Raw genomic sequence first — 24715 nt, 5'->3', positions numbered from 1 at the left:
AGCCAATTAGCTATGAAGCACAATTAAAATAAAAATTACAGTGCACTGAGTTTCTTCTCTTACATGAATAAGCTCAGCCAATATAGTATTTTAGTCCCAGAATTGTGAACTCTGTAATAATCCCTAAATGCATTGTGGGAACTTTCTTACGTCTATGTGGAGTGTTCTGATCCAGAATAAGGCCAAACAGAAGCAAGAGGAGGCAAGCAAAAGGAAAAGGGTTGGAGGGGTGGGAAGGGAGAGGGAGAGAGAGGGAGGGAAGGGGCAGAAAAGGGAGAGAGAGTGAGCAAGAAAGAGACAGAAGGCTGATGACCCTGTATGGTTCAGACATTCCTGAAACCAATTAATTCCTTGGAATTCTAGTTACATAAACTAATAAAAATTATTGAGGTATAGTTTACATTGCAGTATAAAACACAGAGGTATTAAGAGTACAGCTTAGTACATTTTAACAAATGTATATATTCTTGTAACCCAATCAAGACATGAAACATTGCCTTCACCCTATAAAGTTCTTCCATGACCATTTCATGTCAGTTCCCGTGCTTTACCCTAGAAGCAGCCATTGTTCTGATTTCTATCTTTATAGATTAGTTTTGAATGTTCTTGAACTTTGTATAATAGAATCAGTACATGGTGACACTTTTGTGTTTCTCTTTTTTTCATTCAACATGGTTTTGAGTTACCTCCATGTTGTTGCATGTAACAGGAGCTCTTTGTATCGCTATGTTTTAATTCATTCATTCATTAGTTAATTTAAAAAAATTTTTTTAATGTTTATTTATTTTTGAGACAGAGAGAGACAGAGCACAAGCAGGGGAGGGGTAGAGACAGAGAGGGAGACACAGAATCCAAAGCAGGCTCCAAGGTCTGAGCTGTCAGACAGAGCCCCACGCAGGGCTCAAACTCACGGACAGTGAGATCATGACCTGAGCTGAGGTCGGTCACTCAACCGATTGAGCCACTCAGGCACCCCAATTAATTTTTCAAAGGCTGATCTTTTGTTTTCCTTTTTTTTAAGCTCATTTATTTATTTTGAGAGAGAGAGAGAGAGAGAGAGAGAGAGAGAGGGAGAGATGGAGTGCTCGAGTTGGGGAGGGGCGGAGAGAGAGGGAGAAAGAGAATCCCAAGCAGGCTCCACATTGTCAAAACAGATTATTCATCCATTCACTTGTTGATTGACAGTGGGTTATTTCTGGATTTGGGCTCTTGTGAACAAAACTGATATGAACATTCTAACATTCTTTTTTTTTTTTTTTAATTTTTTTTTCAACGTTTATTTATTTTTGGGACAGAGAGAGACAGAGCATGAACGGGCGAGGGGCAGAGAGAGAGGGAGACACAGAATCGGAAACAGGCTCCAGGCTCTGAGCCATCAGCCCAGAGCCCGACGCGGGGCTCGAACTCACGGACCGCGAGATCGTGACCTGGCTGAAGTCGGATGCTTAACCGACTGCGCCACCCAGGCGCCCCCTAACATTCTTCTACCAGTTTTTTGGTGGACATGTATCTTGACTTGAGGAGAGGATAGTATAATATAATTACTAGTAGTATAATGACTGGTTCTTGGGGGCAAGTAGATAGATTTGTTAGAAACTACCAGCTTCCAAAGGGGTTGTACACCATCAATGTGTTAGTCTCCGTGCGATGTTCATGCTTGCTAACATTTGGTTTTCTCAGTCATTTAATTTTAGTCATTTAAATTTAGTCTATAAAAGCCCTTTGTCTTCCCCTCCCCCCAGTTTTTGTGTTGTAGTAAAATGCACCCGACAGAAAAGTTACATTCTTCACTATTTTAGAGAGCGTACTATGGTATTTAACTGCATTGTGCAACTATTACCACCATCCATTTCCATAATTTTTCATCTTGTAAAACTGAAATTCTATACCCATTAGGCAGCAACTCTCCATTCTCCCCTTCCCCCAGCCCTTGGCCACCACTAGTCTGCTTTCTATCTCTACAGATTATACTACCCTGAGTACCTCCTATAAGTGGAATCATACAGTATTGACCTTTTTATGACTTTTTTACTTAGAATAATGACCTCAAAATGTATCCATGTTGCAGCATATCGCAGACTTTCTTTTCTAAGGTTAAATAATATTCTATTGAATGTGTAAAACACCTTTAGTTCATCCATTCATCTGACAGTAGATAGTGTTGCTTCCACATTTTAGCTACTGCAAGTAACACGGCAATGGACGTGGGTGTCCAAATGCCTCTTTGAAGCCCTGCTTTCACTTTGGGTGTAAACCAGAAGTAGAATTGCTGAGTTAGCTGGGAATTCTATTTTTAAGTTTTTGAGGTACTGGCATACCATACCATTTCCACCACGGCTACACCATTTTATATCCCCACCAATAGTGCAGAGGAGTTCCGGTTTCTCCACATTCTTGGCAATCCTTATTACTTTCTGGGTATGAGGTAGTATCTCATTGTAGTTTTGATTTGCATTTCCCTAAAGATCCGTGATGTTGAACAACTTTTCATGTACTTATCAGCCCTCTGTACATATTCTTTGGAAAAATAACTGTTAAAGTCCTTTGCCCATTTTTGGATTGGGTGGTATGTTTTTTTTTGTTGTTGAGTTGTTTGTATTTGCAATACATTCCAGATATTAACCTTTTATAATATATATGATTTGCCGTTATATTTCCCATTCTGCGGATTGCCTTTTTACTCTGCTGATTCTGCATTCTGATGCACAAAATTCTTTCTTTCTTTCTTCTTTCTTTCTTTCTTTCTTTCTTCTTTCTTTAATTTTAGGGAGAGAGAGAGAGAGCACTCAAATGAAGGGAAGAAGAGCAGAGGAAGGAGAGAGAATCTTAAGCAGGCTCCATGATCAGGGTGGAGCCTGACATGGGGCTTGATCCCACGACCCTGGAATCACAACCTGAATCAAAATCAAAAATTGGTATTCAACTGAGTGAGCTATCCAGGCACCCTACAAAATAATTTTTATAAAGCCTAATTTATCTGTGTTTTCTTTTGCTGCCTCTGCCTTTAGTGTTAAATCCAAGAAGTGATTGACAAATTCCATGTTATAAAGCTTATACCCTATTTATTTCTGAGAGTTTTAGGTTTTATATTTAAGTTTTTGATTAATTTTGAGTTAATTTTTGTTTATGGTGTTAGGAAAGGTCAGATTTCACCTTTTTGTATGTGGATACACAGTTTTCTCAGCACCATTTGTTGAAAAGATGGTCTTTTCCCCTCTGAATAGTCTAAGCACCTTTGTCAAAAATCACTTGACAATATATGCAAGCATTTTTTTGGGATCTCTATTCTATGCCATTGATCTATTACGTCTATCTTTATGCCAGTACCACACTGTTTTGATTACAGTAGCTTTAAAGTAAGTTTTCCAACGAGGAAGTGTGAATCCTCCAGCTTTGTTCTTTTTCAAGATTGTTTTGACTATCTGGGTTTTTTTGAGATCCCATATAAATTTAAGATGGGTTTTTCTATGTTTGCAAAAATATCATTGCGATTATGGCGGGGACTGCACCAAATCTGTAGATTGCTTTCAATCCATGAACATGGGATGTGTTCCCATTTATTTATGTCCTCTTCCATTTCTTTCAGCGCTGTTTTGTGGTTTTTGTTGTACTGGTTTTTCACCTCTTTGGTTAAATTAATTCCTAAGTGTATTACTCTTTTTGTGCTCTTGAAAATGAAATTATTTTTGTAATTTACTTTCTAGATTCTTCATTGTTAGTGTAGGGAAGTACAACTGATTTTTGTGTTTTGAATTGTATCTTGCTACTTTGCTGAAGTCCTTGATTAATTCTAACAGCTTTTTTTGTTGTTGTTGAATATTTAGGGTTTTCTGCATGTAAGATATTTGCCCATTTTTAAAACTTGGATTGTTTGTTTGGGTTTGCAGAAATTCTTTATTCTGGGTATGAGGCTTTTGTGAGACAGAAAAGTTGCAAATACTTTCTTTCTATATGTGACTTGACCAATCATTGTTTAAAATAACACCTTTTGATCATTGGAAATTTTTAACTTTGATGATATCCAGTGGTAAATAGATGCATTCCTAGCTATTGTAAATGTTGGCTGCAGGAGGCTTACATCAATAGCTTTCTCAGAATTATTCTCAGCCAATGGGAGTCATTTTACCTAGAAATAACTGGGGTATCATGCTCTCTTCTGAAATACTTTACTCAAATGACTGGGTGTTATGGTGGTACAAAAAGCTTGTACCCTGACTTCTGTATGGGATACCACTGAAGTGTCATTTGTGTCTGGGGCTCCTTGTAGGCTCAGGGAGAGGCTGGGCTCCAGCTGACCCCACTTCTTTGCTAAGCTTCCTCTTCTGTTCTATCCTGTTTTGCTTACTTCTTTACAGATATCCCTTATAGGCATTCACTCAATAAATGACTCACACAAGAGTCCTGATCTCAGGCTATGCCTTTTAGGGAACTCAGTCCAAAATACCAATTCATCATTTTTTCTTTTATGTTTAGTTCCTTGTTTGTATTCTAAGAAATCTTTGCTTACCTCAGGTCGTGCAGATTTTCTTCTATATTTGTTTTCAGGTGCTTTATAGTTTTAGCATTTACATTTAGGTATATGATGCATTTCAAAGAAATTATTGTGAATAATGTAAGGTGGGAGTTGAGTTGTAATTTTTTCCACAAAAATATCCAGGCATTTCAGCACCTTTCTCTTGCCCAAATGAATTGTATTTGAACTCTTATGAGAAATCAATTAACCATATATTTGCACAACATTTATTTTTATTTTTGCTTTAAGTAGTTTGTCATGGTTTTCTTTCACCATACATGAAAACAAACTCAAAATGGATTAAAGAGATAAATGTGAGACCTGAAACCATAAAGATTCTTGAAGAGAGCACAGGCGGCTCTCTCTGACATTGGCCATAGCAACGTTTTTCTAGATATGTTGATTGAGGCAAGAGAAATAAAAGCAAAAATAAACTATTGGGACTTCATCAAAATAAAAAGTTTCTGCACAGAGAAGGACATATCAACAAAACTAAAAGTCAATCTACTGAATGGGAGAAGATATTTACAAATGACATATATGATAAAGGACTAGTATCCAAAATACACAAAGAACTGATACAACTCAACACCCAAAACCCAAATAATCCAATTAAAAAATGGGCAGAAGACATGAACAGAAATTTCTCTAAGAAGACATCCAGATGGCCAACAGACACAGGGAAAGATACTCAACATCACTCTCCATCAGGAAAATACAAATCAAAACTACAATGAAATATCTCTTCACATCTATTAGAATGGCTAAAACCAACAACACAAGAAACAGGTATTGGTGAGGATGTGTAGAAAAAGGAATCCTCTTGTGCAGTTGGTAGGAATGCAAATTGGTACAACCATTGTGGAAAACAGTACGGAATTTCCTCAAAAAACTAAAAATAGAACCATCCCACAATCCAGGAATCACACTGCTGGGTTTTTACCCAAAAACTACAAAAACACTATTCAAAGGGATACATGCATCCCTATGTTTATTGTATTATTTACAATAGCCGAACTGTAGAAGCAGCCCGAGTGTGGATGAATTGGATAAAGAAGAAGTACACACACACACACACACACACACACACACAATGGAATGTTATTCAGCTGCAAAAAATAATGAAATCTTGCTATTTGCAACAACATAGATAGAGCTAGAGAGTATAATGCTAAGTGAAATAAGGCAGTCAAAGAAAGACAATTACCATATGATTTCAGTCATATGTGGAATTTAAGGAACAAAACAAAGGAGCAAAGGGAAAAAAAAGGAGAGAGAGAAACCATGAAACACACTTTCAACTATAGAGAACAAACTGATTGTTACCAGAGGCAATGGGGGTGGGGGAATGGGGGAAGTAGAGTATGGAGATTAAATAATACACTTATCATGATGAAAAGAAATAAGACAAAATGACAAAAAAAGTAAAGTGGTGGGGAAAAAAAAGAATGTAAGCTCTAGGAAAAAAAATCATTTGACCATACGTTAAACAATATTTATTTACATTTTTGCTTTAAAGAAGCTTGTCATGGTTTTCTATTTCTCAGAGCTCATTGGCCCTGGCTAATTTAAGGTCTCCCTTTTAGGCGACTTTCCACCCGGTGTTGCTAGGCTTACCAAATAAAAAATATAGGACTTGAAGTTAAATTTGAGTTTCAGATACACAAAGGGCTCCTGTGTGGCTCTGTTGGTTAAGCTTCCAATTCTTGATGTTGGCTCAAGTCATGATCTCATGGTTTGGTTTGTGAGATCGAGTCCTGCTTTGGGCTCTATGCTGATGGGATGGTGGATGCTTGGGATTCTCTCTCCCTCTCTCTCTGCTCCTTCCACTCTATAAATAAGTAAGTAAATAAATAAATAAAACTTAAAAAGGAAATAAAAAACATTTCAAATACACAAGCAATAATCATTTTAGTGTAAATATATCCCATGCAATTTTGGGGAAACATATTTAAACATTTTATTAATGTGTACCTGAATTTAGAAACCGAACGTCCTGTATTTTATCTGACAACCTTATTGCCACTGGACTCCTTGGATTCTCATGCTCTGCATCCCATCACCGCCTGCTGTCCGGCCTTCTCGCACCTACACACAAGGTGAAGCTTCCTGAATCTCCCCACTCCAATGCACTCTATCCTTCCCATCTGGGAGGCTGGAATGACAGTTCACAGTCTTATCACATTCTTCAGCTCTTTTGGCTGTCACCTGCTGAAGCGACTTGATTTGTTTTTAAATGGCTTTCCACTTCTGAGGTACAAATTCAATGTTACTGACCTGCGAGAACAGGCAGAAGGGTGTTGTCACTTCCTAGCTCTTCTCAGGCCAGTCAACTCCTATCTTCATACCTGAAGCTTCATGAGTGGGCCTACAGCTACCAGCTGTGACCACTGAGCCAAACTCGCTGGATCTGAGGACACTTCTTCTGTGATACAGGCAGCATGAGAACCACACTGTGAGCCGCTGGGGACACCCTTTCCCCACCATGCGCAAGAACTCCACAGCTGGATAGCCATGGAGTGGAAGGGTTGAAAACCTCTGCCCGCAGGCAGTGTGACAGAGGCAAAGTGAGCTGGGCAGGCTGGAGGGAAGAATCACGGCCCACAGTCCATTCCACAGTAACACTTTCCCCCTCATTCGGAGACCGTAATTTCATAGGTCAAAATGTCTTTCTCGTGGAACACTGCCTTAGCCTGTAGCCTGGGATGAACCGAATGTGGGACCATAAACGGTAACCAGCCAAAGAGTCCTTATGGCTCCTTAGTACCAGAGACAGATTTCCTGCAAAGCTGATGAAGAAAGTTTGAGCTTCAGGGGCCCCTATGAGTCCCTGTGAGTTCTGGGAGGGGCTGAGAGTGAAGGCCTGCTCAGGTGAGGGACAAGCCAACTCGCCATTGGAAGTATCATTCTGTAAGTATTTCTAGCAAATTGCCTCAAGCCACCACAGAAAAATGAATTTCCAAGTCTCGAAAACGTTGTGATGTCTTATTCTAAATAAGTATTTCCATTCATAACGAATGTTATATTCACAATTTCTTTGTGTTTTTTAAGAGGGTCTCTCAAAATGGTTCAGATTCCACTAAGTCTGAACTGTACCTTCTCATGCCTGTGAGGATAAAGACAGAAGAGGTATAGATTCAGGCTCATGACTTTAGGACATGGCGGAAAACATTCCTCACCTGGTTCATCCATCTATGTCGCAACTGTCAGACATCTAGTGATCCACCTGGGACAACAGCTCCAACACTGTGACTTCTTTAGAATCTGCCTCTATATCTCTGAAGAGATCATTCCCAAAACACCTCTTCCGGCTCCTCTCTACTGTTCCTACCCTTTCTCTTCCTGATGCCTTTTTTAACCATCCCAACTGCACTGATTTACTTTGCAGGCATGTGAACCAAAATTACTTTGTTTCTGTAAAAGATATCCAGAATTAAGTCTGCATAGACTAGAAGTTTGTACAAAAAAAGCAGGCAAAATAAAGATTTTTGTCTACTCCCTTTAACATACTTATTGCAAAGGCTAGAACGTTCTGAGCCTTTATTAAACAGAGAACAGAGCACCAATCTTTGATATGCAAAAATATGTAAAGTTATGTCCTACTTTATGAATATTTAACATATATTCGATATAAACTGTTATGTAAAATCTACATCAAAAATTCTCTTGAAGAAGTACATTATTCTTATCCCAGAATAATATTTATCAGTCTTTAAATTGAGTTCCCTTAGTTTATAAAAAAAAATTATTTTGATTTATTATAAATCTATTTCTGATCAAGTAACAAGTTTTGGATAAACTGGTATATTTACATTCCATTTCTTCTAAAAAGATTGATTTATCATCATCAGAATTAGAGATTTATAATTTGTAACTTGCTGTGGCTAGAATTATTAGCTAGTTACAGAAATTTAGCAGTTTAGTTGTTCAAATTTTGTTAAATGTTTTTGCTAAATGTGTTTCAATTGGGATCAATTTGAAAAATCATTCAGTTAATCTTATTATTAAAAAATAGTAATTATTTTAAACTGTGTGTATTAGGAAACAAAATTAAAATATTAGGGACTTTCATTACAATTTCCTCCTGTGATTAATTAAGTTATATATTTATTGATATGGATTCTTTTTGGGGCACCTGAGTGGCTCAGTCAGTTAAGTGTCTGACTCTTGGTTTTGGCTCAGGTCATGATCTTGTGGTTCATGAGACTGAACCTTGCATTGGGCTCTGTGCTTGCAGCACAGAGCCTGCTTGGGATTCTCTGTCTCCCTCTCTTTCTGCCCCTCCCCTGCTCTCTCCCTATCTCTCTCCCAAAATAAATAAAAATAAAACTTAAAAAAATGGATCCCTTTTTATTTCACATTATACAATGTATTTCAATATTATACATATTTATATGTAAATTATTTATATATGTATGTGGTGTATTTAAATCCATTATATTATCTAATCTTCCCAACAATTTCATGATATAAATAGCAGACAAACTTTTCTTCCTATTAGAAGTTAAATATCTTAAAAGTGGATGAGACAGAGTTGGTACCTCGATTTCCAAATTCCAGCTTGGAATTTTTTCTACCGAATTTGATTTGCCACCTCTCGTCCTTTATCTTTCTCTTCATCCTCATGACCCTTTGGTATGTAAAAACTTAGTATGTACTCAAAATTGTACTAGAAATGTAATGCAGATGTTGCTTTCAATAGATTTATAGTCTAGTTGGTAGAAAGAATACATGCAAATATATGCAAATATACCCATATATAAATGCATATATACATATCATTAAAAAATCATACAAAATGGCATATCAACTTGTGATTTTTATATTAATTTTAAAATACTACTTGGTGCTGGGCACTGTGTAGAGGCCAAATGAAACCAACTGGTAAGAGTTCTTGCTAAAATTTAGAAGAGGAGCAGGTATTTGGGCTGGTGAAAGAAAAAAACAAAACAAAACAAAACTTCACGAATTGAGTTTTTAAGCCGAGTGACCAGGATAGGCCGAGAAAATTGACAAGTACTCAAGAGGGAGAAGTCTAGATGCAAGAAAGAACGTGGGTGCCTTGGGTAACAGTAAAGCTATTTATCTGGAGTAGGGGGATTTGGTGAAACAGTATGGATTTGGAAACAGAAATGGGGACAATTTGTGAGCATCTCATTTTCTAAGCCAACTCCATTTTCTTAAATATTGATAATGCTCGGAGTTCCACACTTGACTTTTCTATTGCTTATACGGGTGGTTCTTTGAGGATTTTGATCTCTTTGAGGATTTGTTGTATATAATGCATTTATTTCCTTCTATTTATGTGCATATGAGAATGCATAATTGCCCAAGAACTTTAGAGGGCTCAGAGGCCCTGAAGTCCACCTGAAGACCTCTAGGTGTAAAGACTCTTCTTGGACAATCTAGTTAGAACTTAAAGCTCTTTCCTGAACTCCAGATCTACATATTCAATGACCTGGTGGACAACTCCACTTTGATGATACCCTGAACATGGCCAAATAAGACTCATAATGCATCCTCAATGACCTCTTTCTTTGGCATTTCAGCAGATGGTAGAATCATTCAGTAAACCTAATACAGTAAATGGTAGAATGCTAGGTCATTCACATGATCATCCAAGCCTGAGATCCAAGGGACACTCAAGGCACCCACCCCCTGTTTTCTTTCTACTTTCAGTTAATAACTCAGACCATGCTTTTTTTCCATCCCAAAGGCTCCTTCCTTAGTTAAGTATTTATCATTTCACACCGGCTTCCAACTGTGTTCTGTGCCTCCAACCTTGCTTGTCTGTTCCAGTTCATTCTCAGTGTTGCTGGAAGAGTAGTAACACTAATAACAAATCTGGTCACGTCATTCACCTGCTGAGAATTTATCTATGGGTTCTTCCATTGTCTTAAAGAATAAAATTCTTACTCCTTAGCATGATATGGTTTGGCTCTGTCTTCCTTGCTTGTCTTGGTGCCATTTACATGCTCGCTGTTAGCTCCACATTTGCCTTTTCTATTCCCCTCTGTCTGAAATGCCCTAAGACCAAGTCTACATCTGTCCAACATCAATTCATCCTCAAAGTTCTAGTCCCTGAATCATGCCCTTGGGACTGTCTACCTCTTGAATCCCATCTAGATGTTCATCCGTTTGCATTCTTATAGTGCTTTGATCTGAACTCCTTTAGGGCATTTTTCACATCAGGATATCCCGTTTTCTTTCTGCCTATCCCTAGGGTTGTGACCCCCTCAATGCCGGAGAAATTTCCTAAGTTTCCCGTGTGAAATCCCAGCCAGTACGCATTTGGTAAATATGTGCTACATGAATCTATGAATGAATACATTCTGTAGACCAGTGGTTTTCTACCTGTTCCCAGATGCTCCCGGGGACACCTCAATGATGCCATAGAGAATGAAATACCTTCTTTAAAACAGTAAGGATTTAAATCCCCCAAGGAAACCATTCATTTCCTCTTGTTAATTCCTTTTCGAGGTAGTAATTCCTGTAAGATTTTATTTGGCAATCCTACTACCAATCTATTTTTACACCCTAAAAAATGTCTTTGTAGACAATTAAGTTATATTTTTGAACTAGGAACCGAGACAATGATAGTACTATTTTAGCAAGAGTCCATTGGCATAGTACGAAATGTGCATTGGAAGAAGCAAAGGTATGATCTGGTCAGAAAGAAAGATGAACATAAGATTTTATTTTTTAAGTTCAATACAGCATTAAATTTACCTTTTTAACATTTCTCGTAGGGCTTTGGAATAAGAGGTTTTAATTTTAACAGCAAGCACTCTGTTCAACTTCGTATCTTGGTAAAGTTCAGCATTCTAGTGGCCTACAATGCCACAAATTCAATATTTTCAAATTCACTATAGGATCTGGTGAAAGGAGAAACCCTCTTCTGAGTATGTTCTAAAAATGTAATTTCTACCTTTAAGAAACTGAACATTCACCTGTGATTTATTGTCTCATCCACTAAAAGCTTCCAAAAAAGTACAATGGATGGAGTTTTGAATAAAATGTCACGGACATTCACAGGCCTTACTTCCGAAGTATGCAAAAGTGGTCTTCCCCAGAAGGGAGGCTCTCTCGTACGTTCGTGTGTTAAAAAGTAAACAAAATTCCCCGTTGGATGATTATCTAAAAAGTCCCAGTCTATAGAAAATATATACTCTGACTTTTAAATGTCGACCAGCCTTGGAAATCTATATGACATAAACTTTTGCCAAAAAATCAATCTTGAGTTATGATTTGATTAGCAGAAAATTGCTATCACATTTGTTTCTACATTTGTCTACCTCATGTCCTTTTCATTCATAGGCTGGCTGATTCAAACCTTCTTTAAAAACTCCCCGAGAAAGTCTGTGACATTAAAATGTCCTTTGATGCTCTTTTACTAAGCAGTGAATATTAACAGTTATGGTGACCCTGTTCCCTAATGTGTCTCAGCAGGATCAATAGCAGTTAAGTGCCACTGTTTTACAATTAAAAAGGGGATCATTTTAAATTTAAAAGCTCATAGCTAATTTTCTTCTTGGCACTTAATGGCGTAATTCATTTTTGAAAAACCTCATTGGGAGAATGTAGGCTTTTTTTTTTTTTTTTTTTTTTTTTTTTTTTTGGTGGCAGCAGAGGAAGGGGGTAGTTTTAGCACCTCTTGTTGACTCCTGAGATGATTTGTAGCTTTCTTCATTAAGTGGCCAGTGAGGCATCCATAAAATTTTCTGCTAAAAAGGGGACCCTGATGCACAGCTTGAGTAATCATTACAGTTCTCCGTCAAAACTAGTCAACGGCCACTTTCTTTGGGACTTTCTTCCTGAGTGCTGCTGCTTTCGGCCAATCCTGCTGTTACATTCACATTTTTCCCCCTGATTTTGCTTTTCATTTTGGTGACCTCCTCCTATTCCCTATTAGGAACCCTAGGCACACGACAGGTGGATCGGAGCAGTGCATATATTTCTCCAACATCTAATTGGCTAACATTACGCTGGAAATGTCATTCTGATCCTACCTCATTGACATTGCAGAGAGCCTTGGCTCTGCTTCCACAGAAGGATGGCTTTCCTGGTTCCCAATTACAACAGTAACAGACGCATCGAGTTACATATACAGTATACCCCCGGGGATAAGCACTCGATACAGATCCACTCTGGGGTAAGTCTCCTGTCTGCTTACAGAATTTACATTATCTTGAGGCAAAGGAGAGATATTGTCTGTCATTTATATTTGCTGCTTGAAGCTTGGAAAAATATACTAATCCATTTGGTAGTTTTGGGGGGGTATTTTTTAAGATGTCTCATTAAAAAGTAGACGATACCCATACTACCTCTAATTTACAAAGCAAACACCTGAATGTCGATTGCGTGCAAGGCACTGTGCTGGGCTCTTTAGACGTCTTTTCTCTGGTCCTGAGTCCACCTTACAAGATAGACGTTATTTTTTCATAATTTACAAATGAAGACATTGAATCTCAGGGAGGTTAAGTTATATGCTGCTAGTCACACAGCTTATAAATTATTGCAAATGGGACTGCAGATTTGAGCTGTCTCACTTCCAACCCCCCCCCCCATCTTTGAATTATATGATTGATCATATCCATTGAAACTGCTTTAGATTTAACTATATATCTTTAACTATGTAACTTATGTAGACTTAAGCCCCCAGATCAACTCACCGGAATTTAGAGGCTTTTTAAAAAACATTTCCATGACACTCGTTATAAGAAAGTTGGGACCAGCCAAGAATGTCAGTTCTTCATGTAGGATTTGATTTTTTTTTTAATTCTTTTGACTTTTGTCAGTCTATTACAGTATGTCTGTCACAGACTAGGAGCTGTTACTAATTAAAGACTACATGCAATATCTCATTTCATTCACTTTCCTTCTGAATCCGATAATATTCTCTGTAACTATAAATTTTGGACTGAAGGCTAATGTTCCAGTAAGGAACCCTGAATAAACAGGAACACGTGCCTATTAGATTAGGGTTTGGAATAAATGGGATATCAGGACACCAAGGACAAATGGTCCCTGAAAATAGGATTAATTTCTACTGGGAAATTTGTCTTTATTTCCCTTGCCTGTGTGTAAAAACAGTAACCATGGAAGAGGGCTGTTTTTCGAATTATCACATCTTACAGAAAACTGGCTCTAATTTAAAAATAAACAAATACAAAAATTTTTCTCGTATACATTATTCTTTGATCAATTGTTTTCTTGCTTCATATCCCCCATTTTTTTTTTCAGTTTATTTATTTTGAGAGAGAGAGTGGTGAGCAGGGAAGGGGCAGAGAGAGAAGGAGAGAGAGAATCCCAAGCAGGCTCTGCACTAAGAGCATAGAGCCTGCTGTGGGGCTTGAACCCACCAACCCTCAGATCAGTTCATGATCCGAGCCCAAATCAAGAGTCAGTTGCTTAAGGGACTGAGCCACCCAGGTACTCCTCGCCCCATTTAAAAAAGTTCTATTTAAGTAATCTGTAGATCCTATGTGGGGATCTAACTCAGGACCCCCAGACCAAGAGTTGCACACTCTTCAGACTGAAGTCCCCAGGCGCCCCTCACCCCTTTTTGGTCTTTTTGCCTTTTCCTCCCTCCCTCCTTTCTTCCTTTATGTTCTTAACCGCCCCCCCCCCCACCTACTGAAATCAATATACTCCTTGATCAATATACCTTTCCTCTTTTAACCAGACATCTGTATGTAAGTGACAAAACAAACAAACAAACAAACAAACGAAAAAACAAAACCCAAACCACCACTCACCACAACAAAACCCCCCACAAAACCAGGACTCCAGTCCCGGCCCAGCAAAGGCATGTCATAGGCGCATGGGTTGATTTAAGCGAAAGCCACCCAACCGGTCCGTCCCGTAATCCGAGCCTTGAGTCAGAGGACCAGGCGCCCGCTAGGCAAGCGAGCGCGGCTGGCTTCGCACGCGCGTGGGTCTGACATGCCATCAAACGACACAATTAGCCGCTGACACCAGGTGCTGCCTGCTTCCTGCCACGTTACACGTCTCGCATTTCATGTAATGGTGCTTGCGAAGCGCTCCCCCGTTTCCATTAGCCAGCCCTGCCCTCCCCACTCCCCCATGCGTCCGTGCGGGTACAGGGGGGACCCCGGGAGCCCGCGGCTGGGCTGGCAAACGCCAGGCCACTAAGCGCCGCGGCCGCGCCCCGGTGGTGGCCCTGCGGCTTACAGCCTGCCTTTAGGCATAACGTATTCCAGATGCTGTCGACGAAGCCCACCGGGGCTGTGACTTCTCTTTTGTTTATGTTTAAAGAAGGGGCAAAGCCTCCCCGAAGAAGAAGCCCCAGCAACTTCAGCGCTGCGGGTGTCCCTTGGCTCCTGCTGCGTCCGGGGCACGCAAGGATTTTGGAGAGGCCGAGCCTCGGGTTTCCCCACTTGGACGTAGCTGCACGCTTCCTGGGCCGCTTTGTGCATTCACGACCCCACTCGTCCTCATCCCCGCGATAAACACTACCTGCTCCATTGTTATGATTTTTGTTTCGTCCTGCAGTAATTACCCTTTTATATTTACATAAAGGGGCTGCCCTCCGAGTGGGCAGAAATGCTGACGAAGGGAGGGTTTCTGTGCGTTCTGCCCGGATTGCATTAGCTGCTAATTACCCGGGAGTGCCCCGGGTGCCTCTGGTCTTCCCAACTAAAGCGCGCGGTGTAATTTACATTTACATTGTGTTCTATCACATGCGGGTGGTGACACAGTCAAATGTATTTTGACATTATGTTTTAATTGTTCCCCCCCCCCCCCCCCGCCAGTGGTACCTGCGGGGAGAAGGGGAGCAGCAGGTGCGGCAAGCCCCCCCCCCCCCCGGGATCGTGGATTCAGGCCCTCACCTGCCATCTTACTCCTGTTGCCACTGCGCGCATCATTTGGCTCCCTGAGTAATTACCAGCCTCCTTTCCATCCATCCACGGCGGTAATTTCAGTTTCTGGTGAGAAGTCAGTCCTGTTTGCTCAAGGCTAGTGAGGTGATTTACATTCATTTCTCCAGCAACTCTCTGAAGGGAGCATGGTGTTCTCAATTCACCCAAGGGGAAAGTGGTACTCAGCGTTAGGATCCCAAACCACTCAAGATCATCTCCTTAGAGAGCGGGTGGGAGGCCTGAGGGTGAGGCTCTTACACATTTGTGCTCACCTCCACACCCGAGGATTTGGGAATGCAAACTTGAAAAGCAAAGCGTCAGACGGATGGTTGTTAGGGGGTGGGGGGTGGGTATTCATGTGCGCGGTATAGATGTGTCTTCCCTAATATCATTTGAAGGAACTGGTCCTCACCTATACCTCACACAGTGCGTGGGAAGGATTCCCACTCTGTCCTAGAGCGTCACTAGGTGGGTTCAGGTAGGGCAGGCCATCTGGATTAGAAACTCCCAAGTGGTATTTTGTCTGACAAAATATGTCCAGTTTTCCAAGGGGTTGTTATTCCACAGGCTGGATCATCCAAGAGCAGTGGTCTGAACTGGCTATTTTATTGGGTACTCCTGAGTCCTGTGAACTCTATGACATATTCTCAGAGACATGCTCCCAGGGATCAAGAAGAGATAGCACCTGTTTAGGGGGATAACTTCCCCTCGGAAGCACAGCTAGATCTCCACTGCCCCAAGCAGTCAGCCGCACTCAAGGGAGCATTTGACAAGGATCTGAGCAAAATCTCAGATCGATTCTCCAAAGTTGGTGTGGTTCAATAAAAAGAATGGGCTTTTTCATAATTGTTTTTGTTTTTGTTTTCCTGTTGTCTTGACACGAAGCTGCCATATTTTGAGCAAACTCACGAGCTGAGGGTTGTAGTGGATGGACACGCAGGGATTTGAAAGAAATCTGCCTTTCACTAGCTCCAAGGGTATAGGCAAGTTATTAACTTCAGTGAGGCTTAGTTTTCTCTTCTGGAAAGGGGAGATGATAAATATCTACCTTTTGGAAGTATGAGGACCAGATCAAATGGACATCTACTCATCTCTGGTACAGAACAGTGACTCAAGGCGGGGAACCTGCCTCTTCTCTTTCTTCTTTTTCCTGTTCTTTTTCCTTTTTTACCTGTTCGTCATCTCAGATTTTACCACCACATTGCGAAGAAAATGGAAACCCTCTGCTTTCTGCCTTGCTTGCACCCCTGACATTTCACTGGGCATCAACTACTGTCTATTCTGCCTTTGTAGTGTCACTAATGCCAAGACACCCCCACGGTCTACGTCATTTCTCATTTCTGGGTCCCGTCTCTTGACCTTCCAGCCATCTGTCGTAATGCTGCAAGAGTCATCCTTCTGAAATTCAGGCCGAGCCATGTCAGCCCATGTTATATCTTCAACACGAAGGCATTTCAATCCTCAAAAAAGGAAGAAGGCTGTTTTTTAATTAAAGTATAGTTAATACACAACATTACGTTGGTTTCAGGTGTACAATGTAGTGATTGGACAAGTCTGTACAAGGCCGTGGGCTCACCACAAGAAGCCAGTTTTTTGTTGTTGTTTTGACTGATTTTTACTCAAGTGTATTTGACCATGGAACAAGGATTGACATTTCATGGGACACTATGGTTACAAGGACAGCAAATTGGGAATCATTCTTTAAAGAGCGCTATAAAGCCTCTCCTGGCTTTGTGGAAGCATTTCTCCATGTTCCATTATTGTTCAGTCAAGAGGAGCAGGTGCCCAGATCACTTGTCCACAGGTTCCTTTTCAGGCTAACCTTGAGCACATATTCCATGCCAGGCACCGTGTGAAGCATTTTGCAGGCACAGACTCACTGAATCTTCCCCCAGATGCTGTTTGGAAATAATGATTATTTTCTAGTGTGGAAAAGAGACTAGATACCTCTCCTAAGTTATGTCTTTGAAAGGGTGGGGCCAGGGTATAAACAGAAATTGGGTTGATGTCATTTTCAAGCAGGCAGACTTATTTTGGTGTTTTGTTTACACCCAGGGCCTATTTTAAAAGTTTGGCACACACCATGGCGTTTGCCAACCTGAATGCCTTCCGAGGTACACCTGCCCTGCTGTCACCAGGGGAGGGCCTCTGCCTTTCATCCGATGTGGGGTTTGAGCTCACAAACTGTGAGATCATGACTGGAGCCAAAGTCAGACGCTTAACGGAGCAAGCCACCTAGCTGCCCCCTTGTCTGCTTTAGCTTAATAGCAAGATGTTGGGGTTGCAGTTCTCAATTTGGTAAGAAATAAAGTGAAAACCCATGGCCTACAGGTTGGGGGAAGAAGCCAAAACCTCCTATTGGTGTGTGAGAACAGTTTGTTCAGGACAATACAGAGCTCCACCCCATCCTGCTGCTTGGTGTCTCAGCTGTCCCCATCCCAGGGTACACACTGAGGGCCTCTCTCCTAGACACAGAACTGCTCAACATAGACCTCTCTTGTTTCTCTCTGACCAGGCTGAAAGTCGTGAGTTGTGTGATCTCCAGATCTATACAATGGGCTGCTCCAGTGACCCTGACCCTGTCCTCCTCACTCTTTGCTAGGCCCTCTTGCCTTGGACCCTTGCCTTCAGCTGCTTCTTGTGCTTCTGCTCGTGCCTCTGAAATGCACCCCCCACCTCCCTCAAATAAGGCTCAAGTCTGGCCTTCCTTGTCAGGCCTATCCTAGCTGTATAAACACCACGCACTGCCTTCCAGCTTCCTTACTACCGCCACAATGCTCTGTCTCCCATTCTTGACCTTACCCATTGTTCATTCCAAAGCACTTATTAATTATTTAGCCTAATTAATTCATTACTTATTAACTGTTTAGCCTAATTTACCTGAGAATGCGTTATTTTAAGAGCAGTTTTGAATATAAAATGTACGGACGATAGAGTTCCAGTATAGCTCCTTTCCCTCCCTCACTTTCCCTATTAGTAATGTCTTGCACTAGTGCAGTATATTTGTTATAATTGATGAGTCAACATCAATACATTATTATTAACTGATTTCAATGTTATTGACTCATTGACGTTAACTGATATCAACTAATTAATGTGATTAACTAACGTTGGTTATTAATTATTATTAACTAATGTTCGTAGTTTGCACTAGAGTTGACTCTGTGTTCTACAGTTCCATGGGTTTTGACAAACGCGTCATGACATATGTCTACAATTGCATTGTCACTGAATAGTCTCCCTGCCCTAAAAATCTCTTGTGCTCTGCCCATTCACCCATCCCTCCCTGATATCAAACTCCTGGCCACCATTGATCTCATTACTGTCTTTTCCCAGAATGCCACATAGCTGGAATTCATATGGCATGTGACCTTGTTCCATTGGGTTCTTTCACTTGGCAACATTCATTTAAGGTTCCTCCACGTCTTTTCGTGTGACTTGATAGCTCATTTCTTCTCCTCACTGGATAACATTCCATTGTCTGGATCCATTTGCCTACTGAGGGACAACTTGGCTGCTTTCGAGTTTTGGCAATTCTGAGTAAGTGTCTGTAACCATTCATGGGTAGGTTTTCTAAGGGACGTGCGTTTTCAACTCGTTTGCAAAAATATCTAGGAGCATTATGGCTGAATTGTATGGTCAGCGTATATTTACCTTTGTGAGAAACTGCCAAACTGTCTTCCAAAATGACTGTCCTGTCTTACTTTTTTGACTTTCTCTACTTTAATTGTCTGTCTCCTCAGCAGTTACGGAGTACCCGGTTTTTTTAACAGCTTCCGTAACCAAGCAGGTTGCCAAGCTAGGAGTTTTGCCAGTCTAAAAGGTGAGAAATTGTATTCCAGGGTAGTTTTAATTTACCTTACCTATTTTAGGAGTGAGTTTGGTGTGTTTTTATATATTTAAGAGTCACTCGGTTTTCTATTTCTATGAACTGGCAATTGACATCTCATGCCCATATTTCATTCGGGTTCTCGGTCTTTTTGGTCTCTATTTCAACACGGCCAGATATACTAAGGATGTAAATCTTTCATCAGTGGTATCAATCACAAATATTTCCTCAAGTTTGACATTTGCCTTTTACTTTACTCTGTGTTTTTCTTTTACGTTGTGAAGGTTTTCTTTAGCATAGACAATTTTACAATTCTTTCCCTTATATATGTACTAATTTTGAGTCACAGAAAATTTTCTCCTTCCGAGATTATGGAAGAATTTCTCCACTTCTTTTTAAAATCTCTGATCCATTTGGAATGTATCTTGCTGTAAAGTGTGAAAACAGATCGAATTTTAGCGTATTCCATATGGTGATCCATGATCCTAACATCATTTATTACAAAGTCTACTTTTGCCCACTGATTTTTGAGATGTCACTTTTATATATGCCAAATTCCCATTTGGACTCATTCTGCATTTTATATTTTATTCTATTCATCTGTTAATTTATGCATGCACCAAAAACACTGTTTCCTTTACAGATAATTTATAATATTTCAGTGTGTGGTAAAACACGTTCCCTTTGCAGAAGAAAAAAAATTTTTTTCAACTTTTGAGATACAATTTATGTGCAATAAAATTCACCCGCTTAAACTGACAATGCACTGCATTTTGACAAAAATATCAAACTGTGAAAACCACTGCTACAATCATGACGCCACTAATTTCCAACACAAGCAGTTTCTTGTACCTTTGCAGTCAATTCTTCCCTCCGTCCCTGGGAAACCGGTGATCAGCTTTTTTGTCAATGTAGACAGTTTGCATTTTTAAAAGTAATTTAATGTATATGGAAACATGCTGTATGTACACTCTTATATCTCATTTCTCTTACTCAGCATAATTGTTTTAAGATGCATGATGTGTGTCAGTCGTTTTTTTTTTATTTTAAGTAGAATTTCGTATTATGCATAAGCTATATTTTCTTTGTTCACCTGCTGATGGTGGACATTTGTGTTACTTCTAGTCTCCTTGGTTCCTCAAAGTAACGCTGCTGTGGATGTTTCTATGCATTTGTATGGACATACACTTTCACTTTTGTTAGATAAAGATTTAGGAGTAAAAGTAATTTCTTAGATAAATGCTCAGAAATTGGTGTATGTTGAAGTTTTTAAGAAACTGCGAAGAATATTCCAAAGTAACGGTACCATTTGACATTCCGACAGAGCCTCGCTGTTCCATAGCTTCATCAACACTTGGTGTCGGCAGTCTTTGTTTTTGTTTTTAGTTTGTTTTTATTTATTTGGAGGGAGACAGCTGGAGAGCAAGCGGGGAAGGGGCAGAGAGAGAGGGAGACAGAATCCCAAGCAGGCTCCGTGCTCTCAGCACAGAGCCCGATGCGGGGCTTGAACCCACAAACCAAGAGATCATGACTTGAGCCGAAATTGAGTCGGACGCTTAACTGACTGAGCTACCCAGGTGCCCCTTGGCAGTCTTTTTAATTTGGACTTTCATAACGGATATGTATTGCTATCTTTTGGTGATGAATCTACTTTGGTGAAGAGTCTGTCCAAATTTTGTTTGTTTAAAAGTTGTGTTTCTACTCTCAAAATAAACAAACCTTTTTAAAAAAAATAAAAAAATAAAAGTTGTGTTTCTTTTTAATATTATTGAGTTTTATGAGTTCTTTGTATATTCTGGGTAGAAGTTCTTCATCACCTACATGGATTACAAACATTTTTCTACCATTCTGGGTCTTGTTTTTATTTCCTTAAAGAAACACGAGTAGTTTTTATTTCAAAATAGTCACATATACTGTTTTTAATGATTTTTCTGTTAGGAGATCTTTGCCTACCTCAAAGTTGCAAAAAGTTCCCCTTCCTTTTACTCTTTTACCTTTGACATGTAATGTCAAAGAAAATAATCACACCAAACTAAATACGCCTTATTCTTACATCACACAACTAAGCGTTTCCTGAAAATGGACCATGTTGTGTGATGTGAGGGTAAAGGTCACTTTCCTTCCCCTACAGAGTGTCAGTGTGATTTGTTGTGAAGAGTTCTCATTCCCTATTGTCAAGTATCAATTGGCCACAAACGTGTGTCTTTTTCTAAACTGTTTATTCTGTTCTATTTACCTGACTGTTTTTTCAGCAAAACCACAACAGTCTTGCAATCAGGTAGTGTAAATTTTACATCTTGATTTTCATTTATGTTTGTTTGTTTATTTATTTTGAGAGACAGAGGGGGGGGAAGAGAGAGAGAGGGAGGGAGGGAGGGGAGGAGAGAGAGAGGGAGAGAGAGAGAATCCGATGCAGGCTCTGTGTTATCAGCCCAGAGCCAGACACGGGGCTCTATCCCACAAACTGTGAGATCATGACCTGAGCCAAAATCAAGAGTCAGATGCTCAACCGACTGAGCCACTCAGGTGCCTTGATCATCCTTTTTAAAATACAACTGTTTTAGCTGGTTTGAGTGCCTATATAAATTTTAGAACCAGCTTGTCAACGTTTGAACTTTTTTTTTTTTCAGAGAAAGGTAAATCTAGTAGAGTTTGATTCAGAGTAGATTAACTATTTAGACTATGTTGGAGGAAAACCCTGAGCTTTTTAATTAAGGAAAATAATATATCTCTGCATTCAGTTGGTTCCTTTTTAATATTCCCTCAGCAACATTTTACAGTTTTCAGTGTAAATGATTTACATGTCTCTTTTTAATTTTTCTAAATATTTTACTTTTTTTAACTTCAATTTATTTATACTAACAAAACACAACAAAAACAGTTCACCAATTTCTTTCACCCCTACTCCCCATGTTTGGGAACTATCAATTTTTTTTCTTTATCTAAGAGCGTAGGTTTTAGACTCACATATAAGAGAAATCATATGTTGGTTGTCTTCCTCTGACTTATTTCACTGGGCATAAAACCCTTGAGATCTATACATATTTTCACAAACGGTTTATGGCTGTATAATATTCCTCTGTGTAGCCTTTCACGAAGATCACGTCAAAGCAAAGAAGGAAGCCCCTGCCCCTCCCAAAGCTGAAGTCAAAGCAAAGGCTTTGAAGGCCAGGGAAATGGTGCTGAGAGGCATCCACAGCCACAAAAAAAAAAAAAAAATTAGATCTGCACATCACCTACATTCTCATGGCCCAAGACACTACATCTATAAAGCCAGCCCAAATACTCTCAATAGAGTGCCCCCAGGAGAAAGAAGTTTAACCACTATGCCTTCACCAAGTTGCCGCTGACTACTGAGTCAGCCTCGAAGAAGACAGAAGATGACAACACACTTGTGTTCATTACAGATGTGAAGGCCAACAGGCACCAGATCAAACAGGCTGTGAAGAAGCTCTATGACATTGATGTGACCAAGGTCAATAGCCGGGTCAGGTCCGATGGAGAGAAGAACGTATATGTTTGGCTGGCTCCTGACTATAATGTTTTGGATGTTGCCACCAAAATTGGGATTATCTAAACTGAGTTCAGTTCATTCAAAATTGGGATGATCTAAACTGGCTACATCTATTTTTTATCACCATAAAAAATATTCCATTGTGTGTGTATGTGTGTTTCTATATGTATAAATTATAGGTTATAGTATACATATTATAATACACACATGTATACACACCCATCCAAATACTCAAATATATAAACACACACATATACAAATATATAAACACACACACGTACATATGCACACATGCATATCTCCATATATACACAAATGTAAATGTACAAATTCTTAAACATATATGCCACATTTTCTGTATTCATCCATCAACGGACACTAGGTTGTTTCCATATTTTGGCTATTGTAAATAATGCCACAGTGAATATGAGAGTGCAGATATCTTTTCAAATCAATGTCTTCATTTTCTTTGAATAAATATCCAGTAGTGGAATTGCTGGATCAGATGGCAGTTCTGTCTCTGGTTCTTTGAGGCAACGCTATGCTGTTTTCCATAGTGGATGCACCAATTGACATTCCCAGAAACAGTGCGTGAGGGTTCCTTTTTCTCCACATCCTTGCCAACACTTGTCATGTCTAGCCTTTTTGATAATAGCCGTTCTAACAGATGTGAGGTGAGATCACATTGTAAATTTGATTTGCATTTCCATGATTATTAATGAAGCGGAGCATCTTTTCATGTGCCCATTGGCCATCTGTATGCCTTCTTTAGAAAAATGTCTATTCAGTTCTTCTGCCCATTTTCTTCATTGAATTTTTTTTTTTTTTTTTGCTGTTCAAATACGAGGTTTTTATATACTTTGGATATTAGCCCCTTATCAGATATATGATTTGCTAAGATTCTCTTTTTCAGTAGGTTGCCTTTTCATTTCATTGATGGTTCTCTTTGCTGTGCCGAGTCTTTTCAGTTTGATGTAGTTCCTTTGTCTATTTTTGCTTTTCTTGCTTTCGCTTTTGGTGTCAGATTAAAAAATCAGCACCAAGACCAATGTCAGTAAACTTAATGCTTATGTGTTCTTCTAGGAGTTTTATGCTTTCAGGTCTTACATTCAAGCCTTGAATCTATTTTGAGTTACTTTTTGTGTATGATGTAATTTAATGACCTACTTTTATTTTTTTGCATGTGATTATCCAATTTTCCCAACACCATTCATTGAAGGAACTGTCCATTCCCCATTTTATTTCTTAGCTCCTTTCTCATAAATTAATTGGCCATACATGGGTGGGTTTATTTCTGGACTTTCTATTCTGTTCATTAGTCTATGTGTCTGTTTTTATGCCAATAGCATACTGTTTCAATTACTATAGCTTTGTAATAGAATTTGAAATTAAAGATTGGGATGCATTCACTTTGCTTTTCTTTCTCAAGAATTTTTTTGCCTCTTTAGGGTCTCTTATGGTTCCACACAAATTTTAGGATTTTTTTTGTCCTATTTCTGTAAAAAATGCCGTTGGAATTTTGACAAGGATTGCATGGAATTTGCATATTTTTTTAGCTAGTATGAACATTTTAACAAATCTAATTCTTCCAAACTATGAGCATGGAATGATTCTTCATTTGTTTGTGTATCTTTCAATTTCTTTCATTAATGTCTTGTAGTTTTAACACATGTGTCTTCTACTTGGTTACATTAATTCCTAAGTATTTCATTTTATTTTTTGATACAATTGCAAAAGGGATTGTTTTCTTAATTACTCTTTCTGATAATTTATCATTAGTGTATAGAAATGCAGTAGATTTTTTGTGCATTGATTTTTTATCCCGCAACTTTACTAAATTTGTTTATTAGTTCTTGCAGTTTTTTTGATGGGGTCTTTAGGGTTTTCTCTAATATAATACAAGATAATCTGAAAATAATGAGTTTTATTTCTTCCTTTCTAATTTGGAGTCTTTTATTTCTTTTTCTTGTCCAATT

At 39.3% G+C, this 24715-nt stretch overlaps 1 pseudogene; it reads left to right on the top strand.

Moving 5' to 3' along the window:
* The first annotated feature begins 17479 nt into the window (after nt 1-17479).
* Nucleotides 17480-22802, top strand: LOC125167574 (60S ribosomal protein L23a-like; annotated as a pseudogene).
* The last annotated feature ends 1913 nt before the right edge of the window (nt 22803-24715 follow it).

Source organism: Prionailurus viverrinus, chromosome B3, assembly GCF_022837055.1.
Source record: "Prionailurus viverrinus isolate Anna chromosome B3, UM_Priviv_1.0, whole genome shotgun sequence".
NCBI classification, from domain to species: domain Eukaryota; kingdom Metazoa; phylum Chordata; class Mammalia; order Carnivora; family Felidae; genus Prionailurus; species Prionailurus viverrinus.
This window is presented reverse-complemented; position numbering and strand designations above follow the sequence as displayed.